A 24,918-nucleotide genomic window follows, 5' to 3' on the forward strand; every position below is an offset into this window, starting at 1 on the left:
AACCATGCCTAGTAGGCCACCAGGGACCTTGTCATTGTTCTGTTAGGAGGTGACAGGAGAACAGGACTACAGGACTTTCACCTCTTTTCTCCCTGCCATCTTCTCCAGGCTGGAGCAGTGTCCCACACAAGAGGCACGCGACAGCAGTCCGAGTGGAGAGCGGAGGAGAAGTTTGTATTAGACAATGCATTGTGCTCATCACAGTTGCTGGAATGGCCAGTAATAATTTTACCTAAAACCCAAGCAGCAGCTACTCTGGTGGGTTGAATTACATCCATTTCGAAGTCATCTGTTCAAGTCCTAACCCCAGCACCTCAGGGTGTGACCTAGCCTAGATGTCATTCGTTAAAATGAGGTTGCGCTGGAGGAGGGTGCACCGCTGCTCCAGTGTGACAAATGACCTTAGAAGAAGGGGAATTTGGACACAAAGACATGCACTCAGCAAGAGCAGCTTGTGAGGATGAACACAGGGACCAGGGCGACGTATCTACAAGCCAAGGACCCCAATGACTCTTAGGAAACCCTCGCAAAGCACCAGCGCCCACCCTGTGCTGCAGAGGACTCATTTTTGTCCATAGAGCCACCGAGTTTGTTCTCTGTCATAGCAGCCCTGGCAAACTAAGTTATTTATTCGCTTTTGAAAAACTCGTGAGGATAGGTAAGACACCTAAAAAACTAGCTAGCATTTGCTGCCCTTAACACAGAGAAACTAAAGCAGATACCTTAAAAGCAACTGAGGCCAATAGGAAAAGGGGACCAGGTACTAGAGAAAAGGTTAGATCAAAAAGAATTAACCTAGAAGGTAACACCCACGCACAGGAAATCAATGTGAGTCAACTCCCTGTATAGCTATCCTTATCTCAACCAGCAAAAACCCTTGTTCCTTCCTGTTATTGCTTATACTCTCTCTACAACAAAATTAGAAATAAGGGCAAAATAGTTTCTGCTGGGTATTGAGGGGGTGGGGGGGAGAGGGAGGATGCGGAGTGGGTGGTAAGGGAGGGGGTGGGGGCAGGGGGGAGAAATGACCCAAGCCTTGTATGCACATATGAATAATAAAAGAAAAAAATAAATAAAAGAAAAAAAAACCTCAAACATAAAGCATCGTGGTCTCAAAATCTGATTTGCACAAACATGACTGTGCAGGTAAATATAATTCCCTATCTAAGGCCGAGAATTGAGACAAAATATCTGCTCCAATTTAAGGCCTTTAATGGCCTCTCTCTCAGCAGCACAACTTGCAGTGCCCCCCGCCCCAATGCAGACTTGGGGATTTGGGAACCTGTGCCTTGTCTACTTCGGTGGGAGGTGTCCTGGCCTCCCGCTCCTGTCTGCAGCAAGCGGGGAAATGACCATTATCATTGCCCTTCCATGGGGGCTGCAGGAGACAGGGGCTTCCATCAGCCTGGCTCATTGCCATTCTGCCTGGAGCAGTGTCTGTTCTCACATGCCCTCCTCCTCTCGTCTTGGTACCACATACACCATGGCCTGGGAGAGGCAGAGAGGCCAGTGTGGCCTCCACAGGCCAGACCTGGCCCAGCCACCAGGTATCTGTGACAGATTCAGGATGCCTAGCACAGTTCCTGGCACCCAGGTAGTACTTAAAAATAATTTTTACTTAGCATTTTTCTTATTTTTAAATTTTTCTTACTTCTTTTTTAACCACTAAATTTTTTCCCCATGAAATCATCACTTTGGAAAACTAGAAAATGTCTGTTTCCCTGCAGCCTTGTGGTTTTAGATTTTACAATCCCTTTTCAGTGGCTGGTGTTGCTTTTCCTTTTAAAGAAAGATCTGATATGGGAATACAGAGCCATGGGCTCCAGCCAAACCACAGGGCCAGGCCAGCCCTGTTTCCCAGACATATGCTAGAGGGACAGTCCCCAATGCTAGCAGATGTGGCCAGCTAGGGTGGAAATGGAGCTGGAAGAAGCCATGTTTGTGCTGTGGACCTAACTTTCCACTTGGCTGAGAGAAAGCCGAGGACCTTTGTGTTCAGCCTGTACCACTGTGTGATCTTGGGAAAAGTTCGTGACCTCTCTGGGCTTTTCTGGCTTCCTTGATAGAAGTGTGCTCGAGCCCACTGTGACCGGTACTCCAGCTGATCCAGCCCGTCAATGGCAGCCTTTTTTCACTAAGCTCAGGTGGACTCAGGATCAACACTGATCTCCAGGTACACTTTTCAAACTAGACTAACTGCTCCAGAGAGGAAGGGCACAGGCCTCCCCAGACAATCATCTCAGCAGCCCCTGGGAGGGAGTGTTCAAGAACACTGCTGTTCTGTGATGGAACTCCAGACGGTGGTTCCACACCCTTCATTCGGTCTCTGTGCACCTGAGCCTCTCACTTGCCGGTGTTGTTAGGACTCAGCCACCCACGTGTTCTGGGATGATGCCCACTAGCCCTGGGCTCTCTCAGGACAGAAAGGGCATCTCCTCGCCCGCCCAGTGACATGGCGCAGTGCAGGTCCCTGCCCCCATCCGTCCCTGCTCCTCCCTCAGGGCTTGGAGCATGTAAGTGCTCAGAAATAGTTACTGATTTTGTCAAATAGAAAGCAAATGTGACCTCATATTCTTTAGGCTGTTTGCTATTCAAGTAAGACAAAGAAACTACAGAAATACAGATATAACAAGTAAGCGCTGGCAAGGATGTGAATTGGAACCTTTTGTCACTGTCATGGGAATACAAAGTGGTGCAGCTGCTGGGGAAAATGGTGCAGAGGTTCCTTGAAATTTTTAAATATTAAAATAAATAATTTTTAAGAAGGATTGAAATTAAAAATTCGAAATGGAGACAGCTGTCTCACTTCTGGGCATATCCCTAAAAGAATTGAAAGCAGGGTCTCACAGGGTATCTACACAGCCAGGATCACGGCTGCATTGTTCATGATGGCCAAGAGTTGGAGGCAGCCAGTGTCCACTGAGATGAAGGCACAGGGATCTATGTGTCGTGCTTTTCCCAAGGTCACACCACAGAAAAGGATAGAATGCAAATCACCATATATGTAACACACACGCGTGTGCACACATAAGTATAATGGAACATTATTCAGCTATGAAAAGAAAGGGCAAGCCAGGCACTGGTGGCTCACGCCTGTAATCCTAGCTACTCAGGAGGCAGAGATCAGGAGGATCGTGGTTTGAAGCCAGCCTGGGCAAATAGTTTTCAAGACCCTATCTCAGAACAACCCATCATGAAAAGGGCTGGAGGAGTGGCTCAAGGTGTAGACCCTGAGTTCAAACCCCAGCACCACCAAAAAAAAAGGAAGGGCAGTCTGACACTCGCTACAACACGGGTGAACCTTGGGGACATATCGTAAGGAAGATTAACCCAATCACGAAAGACTGTCTGGCTCACTCACGGGAGGTGCCTGGGGGGGCCAGGCTCATGGAGACAGAAGTAGCTGGGCACCAGGGAGGGGGGTGGATGGTGTCGCTTCATGGGGACAGAGTTTCAGTTTGGGAAGGTGGAAAGCTCTGGGCATGTCTGATGGTGACGGCTGTAAGACAATGGGAACGTCTTAGTCACTGCACTGGACATGTAAAATGAGTACGGTGGTCACTTTATGTCGTTTTTGCCAGTTTTAAGGAAAAGAGAAAACATACAAGGAAGAAATTTGGGCTGGGAAAGACCACCATAGGAGAAGGGTGGAAGGAAGGTCAGACGAGAGCCCAGGCACACTGAGCTTTCCTTGTCCTGGGAGGAGAGGACAGGGCTGGTGGGGCAGTGGTGGTGGGGGGCAGTGGACAGTGGAGGGTAGGGTGTCTTTCCTGAGCTCAGCCAGGCATCCGTACAGGTCCCCTGGAGGGATGCACACTGGTCCAGCTGAAGATGGGTCAGAGTTCAGGGGTCTGGTAGGGAGAGAAGCTGAATCAGCTGTGGTCATGTCAGAAGGTGGACATGTCAGACTGGCCAGTAGGACAAAGTGCTCAGCTAATCTTTTATGAGGCAAAGAGTGAGAATTGCAGGGTCCTGGTGGGGCCCTGTGCCAGGCAAGATACCAGGGGGCGCCAGTGAGTTGTATCTAAGACCCATGGGAAAAGTGGCCTCTTTGCAGGAGGCCATTCTTGGAATACAGAGGGGTAGGAGACTTGTCCTTGCTGTTTTCCAAGCGCACAGGCTCAGACAAAATTCAACGTTACCCATTTGAATAGGATGGAAATGATCCGTGCTGTGAAGAATCTGAACACTCTTTTCGGGCACGGGGCAGACCGTCAATAAGCATTCGTTGATTGAATAAATTCATAGAAAGAGCAACCGCTGTGTGAGTAGTCCAAGAGGGCTCCATGGAGAAGGAGGCATTCGAACTTGATCTTGAAGCAAGGATGCATTCCATGGACGCACGGGGGCAAGAGTGACCACAGCAAGACAGTTACGAGGAAGGGAAGGCAGGACGGTAGCTGGCGAGGCGCATGTGGCAGGGGAGATCCCGTGTAGCTCCCTTAGGGAAACAGAAACTCTCCCATCATTTCCAGCAGAAAAGGCTGGAAACAAGGAATTGTTAATTACAAGACTATTGAAAGGTGGGTGGAGCAAGGGTCAGGCCTGGTGCCAATGCCACCTCATCCAGCAACCCTGTCTGTTCCTTCCCTCCTTCCTGTACTGACAGCCTTGGTCACTAGCAGGGGAACCTTGGGGACACAACCTCCTTGAAGGCCAAGACAGAGTCCCGGGCTCTGCCAGCCCGGTGCCAACACACCCCACACAGCCTCTTCTATTCATGCTGCTCCAAGCCCCACCAATGGCGACCTTGACCCATTTCCTGGAATGGATGGAGGAATGCAGTGCTGGGAGCCGAGTTCTCCTGACAGCTCTTTAACTGTGCTACCAAACCAAGGGCAGCAGGGCTGGAACCCTGTCCCCAGCCAAGGTGCTGGTCCAAAACATTTGAAAGCTTTCAGAAATGAAGGAATCTGCCCATGAGGTCCCTGTGCGACAAATACATTCATTCCTGGGGGCCCAGGAGGCCCTCTTTTCGGGAAAGATTCTTCATGGTGTTTGTGGATATCCATTATCTGCTTCCTTTACGCATTAAATGGAGTTTCCAGACATGGCTTGGTCCTCCTGCGTGCTGGGAGAGACCCCTGCATACAGGAAGGAACCACTGCTCCAGAGGGGTGTTGCTATCAGATTTTCTTAGGGCAAAGCCCGCCCAAGAGGAAGGGTGACAGTGAAGCCAGTGTGGTGAAAGACATCAGAAGCAAGTTATTCTTCCTCGTCTCTGTCCCCTTCGACCTCGCTCAGGCTGAGATTCTGGAAGCCCTGTCGCTTTTCTAGTCAGGCTCAAACACATGAAATGTGCTGTTATCTGGGAATAAGAGTCCAGTCAATCAAGGCTTCAGTTTCACACCTGGTTTAAACTTCTCTCCCTGTCCTTGAGCACAGAAGGGTTTGCTGGGGTTTTTTCCCCGTCTCTCCCTACCACTCTCTGCAACGTCTTCCACGTCCTGGCTGTTCCTGCTGTCACCCCCAGGGTGTGTGCATCGTGGTGCAGTGGGGCCACCGTAAAGAGGACAGAACAGCCTTCTATTGCTTCTCTTCCCTGCTGATGAGTCCTCCCTCTGCATCTCCTCTGGCAGGTTGACTGCCATGACCACACCTGCCTGACCTCACTTCCAGAAGCCGCTCTACCCAGCAGCCTCTGTGAGCCCTCTGTGGGCTGCCAACTGGACCACAGCTCTCCAGGCCCTGACTGCTGGCACCTGTGAAGGTCATCTCATGTGACACAAAGAGACACATTGAAGTCAAGCATCTGAAGTGGGGGGACTGTCCTGGGGTACCTGGGTGAGTCCTAAATGCTATCATCAGGGTCATTAAAAATGAGAGGTAGAAGATTTGACACAAAGGGGAGGAAAATAGAATTTTCCCTCCAACCTCAAAGTGCACAGTTGGGAGACTTCTGTAACAAAGGGCCAATTAACAGGAGAAAAGCAAGCGAGTTTATTATGCGTGCAGAGCACCTGATCTGTAGCAGGATCGTGTGCAAGGTGTGGTCTGGGACTCTGGCGTGGCGTACAGAGTGGTCTAACTGGGAATGATAAACACATTTTGGGAAATGGGTGGGAAGGAAAGAAGTCCTGGGCTTCCAGAGGGGAACCTGCGGGAAGGAAGTAATTGAAGGACACTGATGGGACAAGGTCAGCTGGCGATCTCTGGCACCACTGTCCAAAGTGAGGCAGGGTTGGCTTCCTGTCTTCAGGCAGGAGAAGAAGATAGAAGGAGCCTTCTTCAGGAGCTGTTTCTTCACTGCCTTTAGTGCAAAACTATCCATGCCAGGGAGGCATATTTTGGGGAGACATGTTCTGATTTCTGTCCAAGGTGTGCGATGTGGACAACTGACCTGGGTCATACTGAACTCCGAGTCTTGATTGGCAGCTCTGGAGTGGGCCACAACTCTGCATTACTAGCCACCTCCTGTGTGGACCCTGCGGTTCATGGGCCAGGCTTTGAGGAGCAAAGCCTTATGGGGCTGTTGTCCTCCACTCAGCAGCTTTGCTGTAGCTTGACGTGCTTAGACCATGGCCTTCTGCAGCACCTTCCTGTGAGCTAGGAGCATGCTGGGCCACGGCATGCAATGTCCCATTTGATCTCTTTATGCCCCCCTTCTAAAAATTAGGAGACCGAGGCTCAGAGAAGTTAGTGACTTGCCAAGTCCTAGGTCTGAGATGTGCAGAGCTGGCCTTGGAACCCAAGCTGCCTGATGCAGGGCCCACCCTTAAAACAAAAAGTTCGGGTGACGGCTGTGTGTCTGGCCTTATGACAGCCCTGTGGAACACTTGGTTCTACTGTTAACTTTCAGAGGGGAAACTGAGGTAACGAGAGATTACAGAGGTGGCCCAAAGTCCATTAGTGCTGTGTAGCAGAGCTATGATTGAGCTAAATCCCCCGACAGCCTCCTGTGACACAGGACTTGTGTTTCTCAATGGCCTGCTCTACTGCTGGCCTGCTCATCCTGTCACAGCTGCCAGCCTGTGGCTGTCGGAGCAAAGGATTACAAATGGGTGACTTAAAAAAACAAAAGTTGTTTTCTCATGGTTTAAGAGGCTAAAAGTTCAAAGTCAAGGTGTGAGTGGGGCGGAGCACTGCTAATGGCTTGAGGGAGGTCCTTCCCCCGTCCCTGCCTGCTGTGGGGCCTCCAGCACTCCTTGGCTTGTAGCCACATCTCTCCATTCTCTGCCTCAGTGGGCACATAGTTGCCTCCTCTGTGTCTGTCTTGTGCCTCTCTTCTTCTCAGGACACCAATCACATTGGGCTTTGGGTCCATGCTAATCCAGCATGACCTCCAGCATAACTAATGACACTTGCAGTGACCGTACTCCAAATGAAGTCTGAGGCTCCAGGTGGAGGTGAATTTGGGAGGACACCACTCCAGCCCAGCACAAGCCCTTCGTCTGCTGCACCTGCTCTTAGCACAGAAAAAGAAGACAGGGGTGCCAAACGCATCTCTGCACTTTCTTCTCTCCCTGCCTCGCACCATGGCTGGCACCATCCCACGCAGCATCCTCTGGTGAAGTTCAATACGGTGACTACCGAAAGTCCTTCCTGAGGTGTCCCATGTGGAGCCAGCTGTGCACTGTGATCCTGACAAAGCAGGGACTTTTGCAATGGGTTGGTCCTTTCTGGAATTTCCTCATCAGCCCTTTCTCCCAACAGTGGCCTGAGCTCTCACCTGTAGTGCACCATGACGAAGAGCTCAGGAGCGGAGTTTGAACACGTGACCCACCCAGGGCGAGATGCTATCCGTTAGCCAGCCTGGAAATGTTTCCACCCCCTGGTGGTCAACTACTAGGTGACACAAGGTGCCATTCTTGCCCTTCACAGTAGTGAAAGTTTTTGTTTGTTTTCTTTCCTCCTCCTCCTCCTCCTCTTTTTTTTTTTTTTTGCAATACAGTGGTAATTGTAGGTATGGAAAATCTGTGTTGAAATCCACTCTCTTACATTTCTTGAGGCCTCTTTAGGGGAAATTCGGTCATGTTTTCCAAGAGCTTCCAAAAGATTCATTCCCTTTGATTCCATGATTCCCCTTCTAAAAATCTCTCCAAAGGAAATAATCAGAGATGTGGTCAAAATTTCAGTACAAAGATATTATTGCAACATTAAAACATCGTGGTAAAACAAATTAGAAATAGCTGAAATGTCTAACCATAAGGGCTTGCTTAAATAAACAATAGCACATTGACTAGATAGAAAAAATGTTCACGAGCGGTTGGTGCTAACTTAGAAGAGAGCTATGCCATGGAGAGGGTGGCATTGCATCACTATGTGAAGAAAGTTACGCAGAAAAAAGGACTTCAGGCACTCAGTATAATGAGCCTCATCAAAGGCTGCTTCATCGCCCCGGAACAGAGGACAAGACCAAGCAATGCAGAGGACGGTCTCAGGGACAGAGGAGGATATAGTGTGAAATCTAGTTGGTCTTGGTATCACAGAGCTCCTGACGTCCTTGGGATTTGCTGAGTTGTGGGACTTTGCTTATTCATAAGGAGCCCCTTTCATTCCATAAGGACTCACCTGAGTTTGTGCTAATGACTTGGGGAGGGCAGAGCCTCAGGATGGGCCTGGGCACCAGAAAGAGCAGTTGATTAGAGGTTGATGCTCTCAGCCCTTCCACTGGCTCTGGGAAGGGTATAGGGGAGGCTAATCTCTATAAAACTTAGGAACAATAAGACTTTTGAGCTACTGGGGTGTTGAACTTGGGAGGTGCCTGGATGACATAGAGATAAGACAAAGAGTTAGGAAAGCCGAACAATGGCTTGGATGTCAAATAAAAACACCCCACATCCATTGACATTGATGGAACAACTTGTGCAACTGCGTACTGTTGACCCACACCTCACAGCCCACAGAAAATGGAAAGTCCACAGTACGAACATCTAAAGCCAAAATACTCCCCCACCCAACATGTGGGAGGAGTTGATGACACATAACCTGGGTCTCAGGAAAACTCTCCCATTTTCCAAGAATGCCACCCAAATTCCAATAAAAGCACAGAATCTTTAAACCGTAGGGGCAGCTAGTCATTCTCAAGTGTACTTTTGCTTTGCCTTAATAAACCTGCCCTCAGAATTCACCCAGGAATTCTTTCTCTGATGAGACCAAGAACCTTCTGTCCCCAGACACAGTGCCCCAGATCTGATGACATGGAGGGTGCTGTGCCCAGTGGGTGGTGTACCCAGAGGGCAGGGAAGCTCCAGCCCCTTCTCCCATGCATATTTTCCTGATAACAGGAACTATCTCACAATACTCCATCAAGCTACAATCTTGCAGTTCAGACCCCTTCTGTAAGGATCCAGTAGCAACCAGTCCTCACCATACCCTTGTTGGAGCCCTATGTCTTACTCTGATGTCTGTGGTTGTCACTGAACACCACAGGACAGTTAATTTGTAAAGATTAAAGGTTTATTCAGCTCATGGATCTGGGGGCTTGGAGGTTCCAAGTCTAAGCACCACATCTGGTGCCTTCTTCCCATGGAGTCCTGAGGTAACACAGGGCACCACATGGCAAGAGGGGACACACGACAGAGCCACAGTGGCTTTTACAACAGACCCACTCTCATGATAACCCATTAATCCATTCATGAGGTCAGAGCCATCAAAACCTAATGACCCCTTTTAAGTCACATGCGGTCCCAAATCTTAACACCTCACGATGGTGATGAAATTTCAGCATGAGTTTTGGTGGAATTTTCAAAACCAGAGCCCTTTGCTAAACTACATTTTTACAGCCAGGGTCTTTTTTTTTTTTTTTGGAGGTACTGGGATTTGAACTCAGGGCCTACACCTTGAGTCGCTCCACCAGCCCTTTTTTGTGAAGGGCTTTTTTGAGATAGGGTCTCAAAAACTATTTGCCTTGACTGGCTTTAAACTGTGATCCTCCTGATCTTTGCCTCCTGAGTAGCTAGGATTACAGGCATGAGCACCAGTGCCTGGTAGTCAGGGTCTATTTTAAAACTTTATAAACAAAGTCAACAGCTTTGCAGATTCAAGGACATGCCTGTTGACATTGACTCAGCTCTGTCACATCATGATGGGTGCATGTGTGAGGCAGAAAGCATGTCACAAAATGGGAAGCCAGGGGGCTCTGGGTGTGCCAGGCCTCTTCCTCCCTACCCTCCCACAAGAACCATGTTAATCCTTCTGAGGGCAGCAACCCCAGTGACCCCTCACAGAGGCTCCACACCTCTCACATTTGCACAATGGGAGCTAAGCCTCCAACATCTGAACCCTTGGAGGATCCATTTAAAAGATACCTAAGCACAGCCTCCTGCCCCTGCCCCTCCCCAAGGTTCATGACCATCTCACGATGCAAAAGTCTTACTCCAGTCCTGCTCTTTCCAAGTTCAGTCTTCTCTGAAACTCAAGGCAGACTTTTTTTTTTAACCTGTGAGCCCCTGTGAAATAGAAAAAGAAGTTACACACTTCCCTATGGTACTGGGGTTTGAACCCAAGGCCACTCTACCAGCCCTTTTCAAGGGTTTTTCAAGATAGGGTCTCAGGAACTATTTGCCTGGGCTGGCTTCCAACCGTGATCCTCCTGATCTCTGCCTCCTGAGTAGCTAGGATTACAGGCGTGAGCCACAGCGCCCAGCTATACTTCTAAGATATAAAATACTTGAGGCTAGGTATTTTGTAAAGAAAAGAGGTTTATAAATTAGCTCACAGTCTTGCAGGGTCAGGTGCAGGCATTGGCTCAGCTCTGGTGAGGGCCCCTTGACTGTGTCACATCACGCTGAGAGCATGTGTGTGAGGAGGTGAGCACATCACAGAACCGGAAGCCCAAGGGCACTGGGTGGACCTGTTTGTCCCTCGTCCCGGGAATAGCTGGAACCACCAATCAGCAAATGCCAGCTCTGGCAATGGACTTCTGTGACCAAAATAGCTTACATGGATTTACCACTTTTTCCTTATAAAGTCTCCCTTTGCCTCAACCTCCCAGCTATGCCTAAATCAGTCATGAAACCTACATCCTAAATTTTAATCCCTGCTCACTCCTGAATAAACTCACTTTTCTTTGGACAGTCTCGCTTTGTTTGCTATTCAGTTTGCCGGCTGTACCTTTTGTAATAGCCTTCCTAATAAATCAGTAATGATAGGTTAAATGTTTCCATCCTCGTAAAATTCCAGCCTGAGGAAAGGATTGCGGGAGCCCCAATTTACAGCTGCTTGATCAGGACAGGTGGCCACCTGAGACTTGCCATTGGTGCCCAAAGTGGGAGCAGTCTTGTGGGACTGAGCTGTCTCCAGGGATTGGAGCTGTCTCCAGACAGGATGGAATGGAATTACAGGACCTCAGCTGGCGTGTGTGGGTGAACTCACTGGTGGGTGGGGGACCCCCTATATGTTTGGTCACACCGGTGTTCTGTGCTGAGTATGGGAGCAGAGGGAGAAGAGGTTGTCTTTTCTTCGCAGGCAGGTGGGGTGTGAGGCCACAGACTAGAAATTACCCCCAAGCAAGGAGCACTTGATGCACTTGAGGTTTTGGAGAAGCCCAAACCCAGACACCTCCCCACTGCTCTCTGTCCCACCTCACCTCACCACATCATCTCCATCCTGCACACTGCAGATAGGGAGACCTTTCCAAAAAGACAATTTTCCAGTAGCTCTCCACTAATGACAGAAGTTCGAGCTAGGAGTGGAAGGAGAGGTCCTTTTTGTTCATTTGTAACCTGATTTCCCCACCCTTTCTCCAACCATAAGCCACTCTCTTTCAAGCCTCTGTTCCTTTGCTGAAGCTCTTCCTCTGCCCCAAATCCACTTGCTTTTCATTTACTCATAGAAAACTCCAGTGCATCCTTCAAAACCCAGTTTGGTTGCTATCTTCTCAGCAAACTTTTCTCTGATTATCCCCAAAGGAGTTTGAGGCTTTCTCCTTGGCTTTTATAACCCCAGTGTCACCTGCTTACATGGGAATGACTTATTTGTCAAGCTGTCTCCTCTTCCAGGTTGTGAACTTCTGAAGTGGAAAGACTGTCACTTCTTCACCTTGAACTCCCAGAGCTCAGCCAGAAGCAATTCCACAACAGAGGCCCATCAGACATTTCTTGGGTGGTGATTATATGCCTTGACTACCCAGGAGGTTCCACGTGAATTCTCTCACTGGAATGACTGTCACAGGTAGGAGCTAAGGCCCCATCCAACAACTGGGAAAACAGGTCTGGGGCTGAGGGGATCTGGCCAGGACAGCCAGAGGTGGGGCAGGCGTCTGCATCCAAACACCTGTGTTCTTTCTGCAGTCGTTTCCTCTGTCTGCTATCACAAATTATTGCAAACCACAGGAATGTACTCTCTCACAATTCTGGAGGCTACAAGTGAGAATCAAGGTGTGCCACAAGACCAGGGGCTTCTATAGGCTCTGGTGAGAATCTTCCAACTTCTGGGGGCTCCAGGCATATCTTGTCTTATACTTGCATCACCCACAGGACCCTTATTTCACATGGCTTCTCCATCTGTCTCTCTTCCATGTGTCTCTTTTAAGAACACTGTCATTGGATTTGGGATCTGTTTGGATAATCCAAGATAGTCTCATCTCAAGATTCTTAATTATATCTGAAAAATCCTTTATTCCAAATAAAGTCACCTTCACTAGTTCCAGGGGTTAGGATGTGGATACCTCCCAAGGAGGTCACCTTTCAACCCCTTCCACACCTGTAATAGGTGTGTTTATAATTCTTTTCAATTCATGTGTGTTGTTATAATCCAATTCACTTGGATAAATACTGTTTTTACCCCTGCTGTACCATGGTTGATGAGGGTTCCAGAGATGACTGATGGGGATTCCTGCTTGCAATGAATTTTCATTCTAATGAAGGAGTAGAATGGGGGTGCAGCTAATTTCCATGTAGACCTGGGTGGTTCCCAGAAAAGGTGGTGCATGGCACTATGGGGTAGAGGAGGAACAGGTGCTTTTAGGAAGCCAAGGAGCAGCCCTACAATAGTGCATGTCTGTGAATGGCCAACCCCATGGGATGCAGTGAGTTTGCCATGGAGGACACTGAGAGAGACACTAGGAGAGGCTGACACATGGAGGATGGTGGAGCCACTCTGAAGTGGCTCTTGATGAAAGTCTTGGGGCCTCCCCAGGCTGTGATGCTGGGCCAGCCCTGGGCTCTGTCTTCACAGTTGAGGAAAATAGCACCCAGCCTGAGCACCACAGAAGGAGACTAAAAATGGATCTTCACTGTCTTTCCCAGCATCCTTCTCTTCCTGAGAGCTGTTTTTAAGTCACCTTTGCTCTTCCTTACTGTGCCCTTCATTCCCCAAGCCTTCCTGTTTCAGAAAAGGGCAGTCTAACAGTGTGGACACCAGGCTGTGTTCTGCTCCAAGTTATTCCATATCGTGCATAACAGCAGTCTTCAGGGCACACTTGGCCTTGAGTTACCCCATTTTATAAAGCAACAGTTTTTACCCAAGTTACTCCATTTTGAATGCAAACGCTAAGGAAGAATAGACTCTCAGTTTTATTTGTGCAAGTAAATAGCCACCATCTGGTCACCACAAACCATGAGACAGACTGATAAATACCTTATCTATGCAAATAAAATATTACCACCTATGAACTCACCAAATAAATCAGGAATACATGGGCATAGGAAAATATATCAGAAAAACCAGTCCTGTAAGCTCATTGAACACACCAGACCAATAACCTCCTCACCTGGATCATATGAAAGGAGAAGCACCTAACTGTGACCTGACCCATCATCGGGCCACCCAGTGCATGCTTCACAAAGGACAGTCCATGAACCAACTTTGCACTTTGACACCCTTGGGCCAGGACAGCTCCAGTGACTGGTTCATTATCTGATCTAACCACCTGCAGTGTCTCCCTTTGCAATGTCAGCTCTCTGCTTTTGTCCTCACTTAGGCCTCTTTGAACCCTAAAGCTGCTTTAACCCTTTCTTAGTCATACTGTAACCCAACACTGTGCCATTATTGTGTGAGGTGTAACGTGTGAGCTAAGAGTTAATATTCCTAAAAGAAGGTGTGAGTGCCAACTGCCATGGCTACCAAGTGAAACCAGAAGTACTTGGTAAATTAAAAGCCAATGAAATTGATGTAGCTTGTAAACTTAATGTTATTCAATAAATTCTGACATTTAGAAAAAGACAAGCGTATCTGCCATTGTTTTTTATATAGCTCACTCGTAACAGACAGATAATGGCAAACGAATAGTGCATTCATTGCATTTTGGGAAATTTCCATTCCGCAGAGTGAAAATCAGTCCTTCCCTGGAGAGCAGAGCTCATTCACTCCCACCCCTGCACCACCCTGAGCTTGGAGCCTGGTGCAGACAACATTCTCCCATCGCCTTATGGATGTTAAACTACAGAACAGGAAGACACAAAACAAAAGGTAAGTCTGCTTTCTCCTTTTACGATGTTAAGAAATTGCAAACTCTTTGACTAGGTAGAAGATGATGAAACAGAAAATTAAAGAACATGCCTGGCAAGTTAGAAGTTCTGAAGTCCACCTCCGTGTTTGGGGTGCATTTTGGCCACCTGTGTCCATGTTCTTGAATAAGAAATATCCATCTTAGTCATGTTTTGGGTGACAAATCCACCCTAAAACAATTATGTCAATACTTGGAAAATTAGTAGAATGATTATGGGTTGGTAAGTGACATGACCAGGTGTCTTAGACAGGAATTCAAGAAATAATGAAAGGCAAGAAGACCATTTAGGGTCTTCTTCACTTCCGTCTCTTCGGTTTGAAGTGCAAGAGATGCTTTTCTTCTTCCTTTGCTGTTTCTCTTTACCTTATCCTGTTTCACTAAAATAAATCCTTGCTAAAACTTCCAATGTGTGAGACTCCTTTATATGAGACCCCATGAAATGCTTTTGTTGTGGATCTCATGTCCCTATGCTGTGCCTAGAAACTGGGAAACTGCGGGATTCCCCTCACCCTTCCTTCCTCCAACAACAGAAGTTGGTGAGTCAGTCAGGAGTTGAACTTCAAGGTACAGAAAATGTTTAGATTTGGAATGATTCTCTCTATATATACTTCTTTTCTATTTCTACCTTTTAGTCTTTTTGGAAACTTTCTCTTTACCTCTTCAACTAATTTACTACCTATAACTGCATCTTACTTTGCCTCCTTTCCTTGCCCTCTGGGGTAAGTAAAGATGGATGAGGAAAATGGAGGAAGAGAGAGAAATCCCACTCCAACTATCCTACAAGACCAGCCAGTTCTCTCAGGCTCCTGAGTAACTCAGATACAACTCCAGGATTGTAAACACTGAAGTAATTGGAACTATGAAACAGCATATAGCTGAAATTCAAGTAGCTTCTCTTTCCTCATCTCCCTGGGATCATTTTTTATTCAGAAGCTGATAGCAACTGTTCGACCTTAAGTTAAACCTCAGTCTGCCTAAACTGTCTCTAATTGACAATTTTCCCTTTAAATCATGCTTTGGAGATGGACCATGTCTCCCGTCAAGGGCACATCGATGTACCTATTGGGTGGGAACAAGTCGTGTCTAGTTTGCCAACACAGGGATTTTAAGGAGGAGAAATTAAGAAGAAAAATTCATTCTTCTGTAATCCTGTGTGGCTGAATCAGGCACTGAAATGCCCTGGAGGTAGGCCTTTGGACTCCAGTTACAATTTGAGTAATCTGAGCCTTTTGGGTACTTTTAAAGTGATTTGGTTTCTGCCATTTGTTTGACAGGGGACTTTGGATTCTTTGTTGGCAATTAGCAGAGAAGAGATACAACCCACAAACCCCTGGGAGGCTGAAGGAGATTGGTTTTGATTTGCATAAGAAAAGCCCTGGGTCTATCTCATTGCTCTTTCCTCGCCCGCCCCCAGGAAGAATTGTGACTCCAGTCTCTGCCTAAAAGGTTTCTGTGAGCATGCACTGTAAATTAACATAATTGTTCATGCGTGCTATTTTTTGTGTATTAGTCTATTATGCATTGGGCAAAAGTGAGTCTGCCTCTGGAATTCCAGAAAACAAGTGACCAGCTACTTGTGGCCGTTTTTTTTTTTTTTTCATTTTTTATCTCATTTTATGTGAGCCTGTGTCTTGGCATGCCTCCTTTAGAACGTTTTCTGTGTGCATTTGTGCATGTGTGTACACACACGCACTTAAACTGCTATTATAAAGTTAATTTTTTCAAATGTTGTCTCTCTTCAAAAATTGTATTCAAAAAGTCTTATTTAAGTCAGGTCAAAATGAAAAGCGGGTGTTCAAGAGGCAACTTCCAAACGCTGTTTTCTAAAGGAAAACAGGCAATTTAAAGATTAATCTGTCTAAAAACACCCGAGTAGATGTGGACCCATGTTGTTAATCTGTTGCTCTCCATCATCATTATGACTTATATCTCTTTCACGATATATTTGGATCAGTTAACAAACGTATTTTTGTAAATAATTGTGTAGAAAGACATTTTGAAATCATTTTCTTCCTGGGTCGTCACTGAAATGTAAGACTAGCAAATTAGTTTATTAGGAAAAGAGATAGTCTTTTAAATTACATTCACAATTTAAATTAAACCATTTTATAAAAATATTTTCAAAATACATATTATAAGAAAGCTAAAGGTGATTCTTTTAGATGAAAGATTTTATAAAATAAGGTTTTTGTGCTAAATTATCATTCTAGAAAGACTCAGAGAGATAAAGAAAGTTTCAAAACCAAATAAGTATTAAGAGATCCATAAAAGTGGAGCTCATAAAAAGTTTATTTGTATGATTACATTGAGTATAACACAAGAGCTGTCTAAAGACCTTCCAAGGTCCAGCTCATGTACTGAGGTGAAGCAAGAAGCCCCTTGTCTACCTCTGGAGCAGCTAGGCTGTCTTCAATATTGTTCTGCTCTTAGTAGCATTTGCAAAGAAAATGGCTTAAAGAACATATTTTGTGTTTATCAAGATAATTGCTTGTGTTTTCTGTTAATTTTGTCACACTTTTAACTGTTTAGTAGTACTAGGGATTGAACACAAGGCTTTGTCATGCTTACTTGGCAAGGGCTGGAGCTTTTGACAATTTAGGAAACGGAATCTGACTAAATCAGAGCTCATTTCAATGTCTGTTTACATGAAAGTCTTTGAAATGAGCACTTCATGACTGTGGTTACACAGCTATTATTTAAGCAATAGTAATGCATTTAATGTCCTATAAGTCTGTGATTAGAAACGCGTGAGTTATGTGTCTGAACTTGGTTTAGATGTTATGCAAGTTTTATAGAGCCAGAGGTAGTAAGTTTAATTCATACAAATGACCAGCATGCGCTCTCTTTTATACACCACACTTAGACTTTAAACGTATACTTTTTTTGGTGGCACTGGGGCTTGAACTCAGGGCCTTGTGCTTGCTGGCAGGTGCTCTCTCACTTGAGCCATGCCCCGACCTTTGTGCTTATTTACTTTTTGGATAACGTCTCCCATTTTTTCCAGGCTGGCCTGCACCATGAGCCTGATATTTATGCCTCCCACATGGATGGGATGACAGGCATATGCCACTACACCCAGCTTATTGGTTGAGCTGGGGACTTCACTAATGTTTTTCCTGGGGTTGGCCTTAAAGCACAATCCTCTCAATCTCCACCTCCTGAGTAGCTGGGATTACAGGTTTAAGCCACAGTGCCTGGTGAAACCTTTGGCATTTCTTCTGTTTGTAATCACTAATATTCAGGTGGAAAACCCTGCCATTTGGGTAGTCCTGCTTATTTAAACTCTGGGTTATATCTATTCGTCTTAAGTAAATGAGCATTTTTTATGTATTAGATGCACTTGTACACTAGGAAATAAGACTAGTTGGGGTCACCAGCACTTTACATGAGATGTAAAGTTTTGATTCTTGTTGGTACTGTACAGGTATTATCTTACCTAACCAAAGTTTCTAAATTCTACTCCAAAGGTAAAAGCCATCTATATCTCACATGCACATATGACATCTGTAGCTGTGATGATAATTGCTGCTGGCTTCTTCAAATGTTAAATGTATTTATATTCTCCAAGCATACATATCTTCTAAAATGCAAAACTTAGGAAAACACTTTACCAAGTTGGTGTTCTCCAAACAAAAATTTTTAATGATGCTAGCCATTTGCAAGGCTGGGTTCATGAGCTTCTAATTCAATCATGACTAATGCTTCAAAGAGAAGGTAATTAGACATGCCCAAACCCCACACTCAAAGCAGTGTCACTTAATTAAAAGGATTGGACACTGGTCATCCAGAAAATACATCTGTAAACAAATACATTTACCTCAATTATAGTTTATTTTTAGTAATATATGTATATATAGATGATTATGTATTTGTATTTAAACTTATTATTGACTCTACAATGTCAGTTTGTAGTGAAGATTTAAATATAACTTTGCAAGGGTAATAGGAGAGCTCAATGGTGCTGGTATCATGCTGACAATCACAATTATTATTCTAAAATGTCTGCAATGAAAATAACTGGACTCTGTCAATTGCTACACATTTGAAAAAATTCTAGTGATGCTATCCTAAGTTTTTTGTCATCTCAGGTTGGATCTTTCTCTAAGGCATTTACAATAAAACTCATGAAAGATGACTCTAGCAACGATTTACTCTTCTAGAAAATTAGTTTCTTGAAATATTTCCTCTTGTGGTTTTTGTTTTGTATTTTCCTTGTAAAACTTTGTAACTGTTGTCTGTTGACATTCTAGCAAAAGCACAACTTTCAACAAAGTAATCAGAGCAGATAAGCTCTCTTTAGAAAGTCACTCTTTTTAAACATCTTAATTGCTTAGACTTGTCCAAAAGGGTTTTATTGGCATTGACTTCCAGCTGTCTGTCTCTTCTCCCCTTATGTGGGATCACATAAGACCTTCCAGGACATCTGGCAACAAGAGACAATTAACCAGAGTGGTTTATCAGCAGATATCTTCAGAGAAAGCTGTTCAGAGACAAACAGTTTGGAAAAAGACACTTCAGAGACAAGGGGAGATTTGTCAGAAGAAAAAAGGAGACGTATGTGTGGCATACACCTATAATCCCAGTGCTTGGGAAGCTAAAACAGGAGGTTCTCGAGTTTGAGGCCAACTAGGCTACATAGAGAGCTGCAGACCAGCCTAAACTGCAAAGTGAGACTCTGTCTCAAAACCAATAGCAAAAAGGGAGTCACTTGTGCCAGCCCTTCCCGAAGTAACTAAGCAGTTATGAAGAAAGGGTTCTTACACATGGTTTTCTCACACCAACGTCCTTCCAGACAATTTAATTGGATTTTGTATTCATAGCAATTAAATCTGTCCCATCGTGAGGCATCAGTGACTCATTAGAATCTTGGTTCTTTTCTACAAAGAGCAATGTCATTTACTTAGATGCTGGAGATGTGTACGGTTGTCTCCATGGCACACAGTGTGTCAGATTTTAAACTTTAAAGCCTTCGAGGGCTGGCAAAGTGGCTCAAGTGGAAAAGCACCTGCCTAGCAAGTGTGAGGCCCTGAGTTCAAACCCCAGTGCCACCAAAAAAAAAAAAAAAAAACCACTTTAAAAAGGTTGACAACTGAAACACCTTAACAAGGGTGTTAAATTCCTTCACTTTATGCATCCTTACTCAAGTATGGCTTAATTTCTTGGGGCTTGCTAGATACCAGGTCTCTCCACAAGAGGCATACATTTCCAAAAAAAAAAAAAAAGGTTAGATATCTAGGTCACATTCTGACACCAGGGAAACTAATTCTTGCCTCTGAGAAATGAGGACTTCTTAAAATTAGGGCTACTTCTAGGAAAGAAACAGCTCAAAAGTTATCTAGAAATGTCTGGGGTTTATAGGATTTGGATCTCTGGCTTTGGGGTAATAACTAAACTCCTTTATGAAGCAATGTATGGACCTGATTGTAAACACCTGGAGTGGAATTGGAAATAAACAAACCTCTCAAATCATAAGTGTGTATTGGTACCCATCCCAGCCCTAGGAATCCCAAATTTAAATAAGTCTTTCATTTCAAACATAACTAAAAGGCAGGACACGGTATTAAACATTCTTACGTAAAAGTGGAAAAACTCCTTGGCCTGTGACTTATTTTTCAAAACTATGTCATATCGTCACATCCAAGGATATGCTTTTCAGCATCACATTTCAAGAATTAAACCTGCTGGGTGTGCTGCCCAGGCCTATTCTCCCAGGTACTTGGGCAGCAGAAATTGAGAGGATTGCTGTTTGGGGCCAGCCCAGGCCGAAAATTAGTGAGACCCCATCTCACAGCAGCAACAAAAGTGGGACAAGTTGCTGTGTACCTGTCATACTTGCTATGTAGGAAGCATAAACAGGAGGACTGCGGTCCAGGCCAGACCTGGAAAAAGCACTAAATAACCAAAAGGCAAAAAGGACTGGGGGCATGGATCAAGTGGTAGAGCACCTACCTAGAAAGTTTGAGGCCCTGAGTTTAAAACCCTAGTACCATACAAAAAAAAGAAGCTTCTTTCTCTTGAGTCCCTCCAGCAAAAACAGATAGTGCTACATTTATCAAGGACTGAAGAATTTCATTTCTGTGTCATTCACAGGTCTGAAATCAGCCTCAGTGTTCAATGAGAGCATAGTCCACAGAAGAGAGGGTGACCTGATCGTCGCCATCTGGAGTAGAGGACAGATGGATCTAGGGTGCCATCTTTACAATACCTGTGAATCTGCTACACTTTCTGTGGAAGTAAAAGAATCACCAAAATTACTCCTGATGTCTTCTGGTCCTGATCTCAACATCCTATCATCTGAATTTTCCAGGTTACCTCTTAGCTAAGACAGAGAAACATCTTTGGGTTCCCCCACTAGGCAGAACCAATAGCCTACTCTCAGTTTGGAAGCAGCCATGGAAGGTTGACCTACAACCCTTTGTAAGATTTAAAGGGTCAAAGTCGCTTAGAGGGAAAATGAGGCAGGACAAATAGATGAGGTAAAAGGGAGATTTATATATATATATATATTATATAAATATAAATATAATATATATAATATATAAATATAAATATTATATATATATATATATATATTAAAATGCCCAGACTCAGGAATTAAAACAGAACCAGGAAGCAAAGAAGAGGTGAAGAATCAGAGCAGCAAGCCCATCCTTCTCCTCTTAGATTGTTAAAAAACTAACAGAATAGGGAGACATGGAAGAAAGTCTGCTTTCTCCTTTCAGACGTTAAGAAGAAGTTTCAAACTCACATAAAGAAGAAGGTAGAGAATCAGAAAATTAAAGGGCACGTCTGGCAAAAAGAAGTCCTGAAATCTACACCCCCCACCTCTGTGTTTGGGGCAAACTTAGACTACTTGTTTCCATGTTTTTGAATAACAAACAAGATCAATCTTAGCCATGTTTTGGTTAACAAACCCACTCTAAAACTATTCTCTCACTGCTTGAAAATGGCAAAATGCTTAGGGCTTGCTAGGTGACATGCCCCCGTGTCTAGATGGGAATTCAAGAAATATCAAGGGGCAACGACTGCCATTTTGGGTCTTCTTCCCTCCCATCTCAGGGGCTTTCCTCCTTCCCTTTGCTGTTTCTCCCTATTTTACCTCATTTTACTAAGATAGATCCTTGCTAAAACTTCCATTGTGGGCCTCTTCTTCTTGTAAGACCCTTTGAAAACTTTTGGTTCTGGACTTCAAGTCCCAGTGATGTGAGCGGAAACTGGGAAGCTGAGGGACTCCCGTACCCTTCCCTCCTCCGTAAGAGGATTGTGCTTCTGGATTGTTGGGGTGAAGTGGGCTGCTCTGGCTCCAGAGGGTGGTGATGTGATTGAGTTCAGGCTTCAGCATTCATGCAGAAGTGTGACCCAGGCTCCTGTTGTTTCACACTGCAGCTCTTGACTGATAAACCTCCCCATTTCCCCTCCCTCCAGCCTCCCTCCATTCAGGACATCTCAGTGTTTCTCTTAGGAATGGTGTTGAGTGGTACTTAGTGAGGAGATGTTGTCTATAATCATCTCAACATTCAGATGCTCCTGATCCCAGGAAGTACCAAATGCCCTACCCAGGGCTCAAACCTGGCCCTGAAGCTTCTGCATTCTACCCCTGCACCATCTCTTGACCAATGCTGACAGATAGAACAGGCTGATTGGTAACCCCACCCTCAGTTTCCTTGAGTCTCTGGGCCTTTGTGTGTGCTGTCTGCTCTGTCCAACCCATCCACTTTGCCTGTCAATATTCAGTCATGGAGAGGATCCAAGATGGCAACTAGAGTGCAGAAGCAAACAGTGTGAGCTCCATAAATCAAAACTCTTGCTGAGACACTGGAGCCACACTTGGCAGAAATAAAGCACCAAGAAGAATCAAAACTTTGACACCATGAACCCCCAGCCTGTACAAAGCTTCTCCATGCCACGTTACACTGAGAAAACAGGAGGGCTGCTGTGCCACCAGACGCCAGCTCCAAAACTGCTTGGGAGACGTGAACCAACAGGTGAGCAAATAAGCAGCACATGGTACTCCCACAGCCACCCCTGGGATAAACCAGCATAGCCTCCTGGACAGACTAATTCCTTCTCCCCCACTGCCCTACAAAACAAAACAAAACAAAACTGAACAATAAACAAGGAACTGAAAAGGAACATGCAGCAGAGGGGGTGGGATGTTGTAAGAGCAACAGAGAAGGGGGGAGGAGCAAGGAGCTGATCTCCACATGAACTCTCAGTAAACAAATGCCTGGAAAGGCAGGAAGGCCAACAGTGGGAGGGCGGTAAGTCACTGCCTGAAATAGGACAGGTAGTGGTCCACAAAGTTCATCTCCTGAGCCAGTGAGCAACATCCAAAGTCAAATGATGCTGCAAAATTGGAAAACAATCAGCAAACCATCACAACACACTGACAGCAGGAGGCTGGCTGATGGATCACTGACCTTGCCCCAGAGAAAGGGGGCAAGGCAAAGAAACAAGCCTCCAGTAAGCCAGCACAGCAAAAACCCAACTCCAAAGCACAGCCCCAGCCCAGGACCCACTGCCCTGCAGATGCCCCTGAGAGAGGTCCAGGGCCCAATATATTATGACCAGCATGGTCAAATACAAGGAGGAGGGCAGACATTTATCTACCAGCCCTTCACCGCCACAGATCTCCTTAATCAGAAGCATCATACCACTTCCTTTAAAGAAAAGCCTCAGGCTGATTGATCTAATGCAGTCCATCTTCTAAACTCATAAACCCAGCTGGTCAGACTGCTGGCAGCTTCTTCTGACTCTACTCTGATGGCACAGCAGCCTTAAAGCTGAGAGGGCCTGAAGCTAAGATTCTAACACTCATGGTTGCGCAGGAGGAAGAATGGTGACTATGTACCTAAGAAAGAGGTGCCTGAGATGCCTGAGCTTCCCTTTTAAGATTCCAGGAGTATGGGCTGAGGACAACACCCCAGACTGGCTCAGAACATACCTCCAGTGGTGGCAGAATTAAAGCCGGAACCATTCCTGTTAGCCAGAGGCAATACTACATTCCTCACAAGGCCTAAGTTAGGATCCAAAAGCATCCTGACAGACTACTAAATTATGGAGTTGTTCCTCCTCATCAGTCTTCCTGGAACACTCCCTTGCTGCCTGTCCAAAAACCAGGGACTGAAGACTTTAGGCCAGTTCAGGACCTCTGTGCAGTCAACTCAGCAACTGTTACTTTACATCGGGTGGTCCCAAACCCATACACACTTTTGGACCTTAATCCAGCTGAGGTAAAGTTCTTTACCTGCCTGGACCTTTAGGCCACATTTTTCTGCATCCGCCTGGCCCTACAGAGCCAACCCATCTTTGCCTTCTAATGGGAAAGTCCTAGTACTGGACAGAAAGGACAATTCACTTGGACTCAATTGCCACAAGGCTTCAAAAACTCTCCCACTATCTTTGGAACTGCCTTGGAGTCTGAACTAAAGGCTTTCTCCACTGACCAGCATAGCTGCACACTTCTCCAGTACATTGATGACCTTCTATTGGCTGGACCAACTCAGGAGGATTGTATGGAAGGAACTCACCTCCTTCTCTCCCTTTTGTGGAAGGCAGGATATAAGGTTTCCCAAAAGAAAGCTCAGATGTGCCAGGATACTGTCAAATACCTTGGGTTTCACCTGTCAAGGGCAATGTAGACTGGGACCTGAGGGGAAACAGGCTGTCTGTTCTATGCTGGCCCCCAACACCCATTGGCAAATTAAAGAATTTCCAGGAGCTGCAGGTTTCTGCCGGATCTGGATCCCCAATTACTCTCTCTTGGCAAACCCCTTTATGAAGTCACAAAGGGGGGAGAATGGGAGCCCATGGTATGGGGAGAGGAGCAAGAAAAGGCCTTTAAAGAAATTAAGAGGGCATTCATGAATGTCCCTGCTCTGGGCTTGCCACATGTGACGAAGCCCTTCTTCCTATACGTACATGAGAGACTGGGGACAGCTGTGGGAGTCTTGACCCAGCTGCTAGGTTCCTGGCACAGCCCAGTGGCCTATTTATCAAAACAACTTGACGTGGTTTCCTGAGGCTGGCTGCTCTGTCTGTGCACCCTGGCAGCCACTGCCGTCTTGGTGGCTGAAGCAGACAAACTTACTTTGTGACAAGAACTCACAGTCCAAGTTACCCACTCTGTTTTGACTCTTATGGAATATAAAAGGATATTATTGGCTGAGAAACTCACAAATGGACAGATATCAAGGTCTGTCATGTGAAACCGACATGTCCATCTAGAGGTGGTTAAGACTAAACCTGGCCACCCTGTTACCGGTTGATTCAGGCCCCAGAGCATGACTGTTTAGAGGTTTTGGATGAAGTGTTTTCCAGCTGGCCAGACCTGACCGACAGCCCATTTGTCATCTGGACATTGAGTGTTTCATGGATGACAGCAGCTTTGTCTGGGATGGCACATGTTTTGCCGGATATGCAGTAGTGACTCTGGACACTGTCATTGAAGCAGGGCCACTCCCAGTTGGAGCCTCTGCACAAAAGGCTGAGCTCATTGCTCTCACGTGGGCACTCGAGCTCACTGC

At 45.8% G+C, this 24,918-nt stretch overlaps 1 long non-coding RNA gene across 1 annotated transcript; it reads left to right on the forward strand.

Annotated features, from left to right (window-relative positions):
• The first annotated feature begins 1,906 nt into the window (after positions 1–1,906).
• LOC141410786 (uncharacterized) lies at positions 1,907–20,631 on the forward strand. Its single transcript, XR_012435570.1, has 4 exons — positions 1,907–2,173; positions 11,943–12,114; positions 14,210–14,352; positions 20,483–20,631. It is a non-coding gene; the product is annotated as an uncharacterized lncRNA (long non-coding RNA).
• Positions 20,632–24,918: the final 4,287 nt, after the last annotated feature.

The sequence above is a fragment of the Castor canadensis genome, chromosome 9 (assembly GCF_047511655.1).
Source record: "Castor canadensis chromosome 9, mCasCan1.hap1v2, whole genome shotgun sequence".
Lineage (NCBI taxonomy): Eukaryota > Metazoa > Chordata > Mammalia > Rodentia > Castoridae > Castor > Castor canadensis.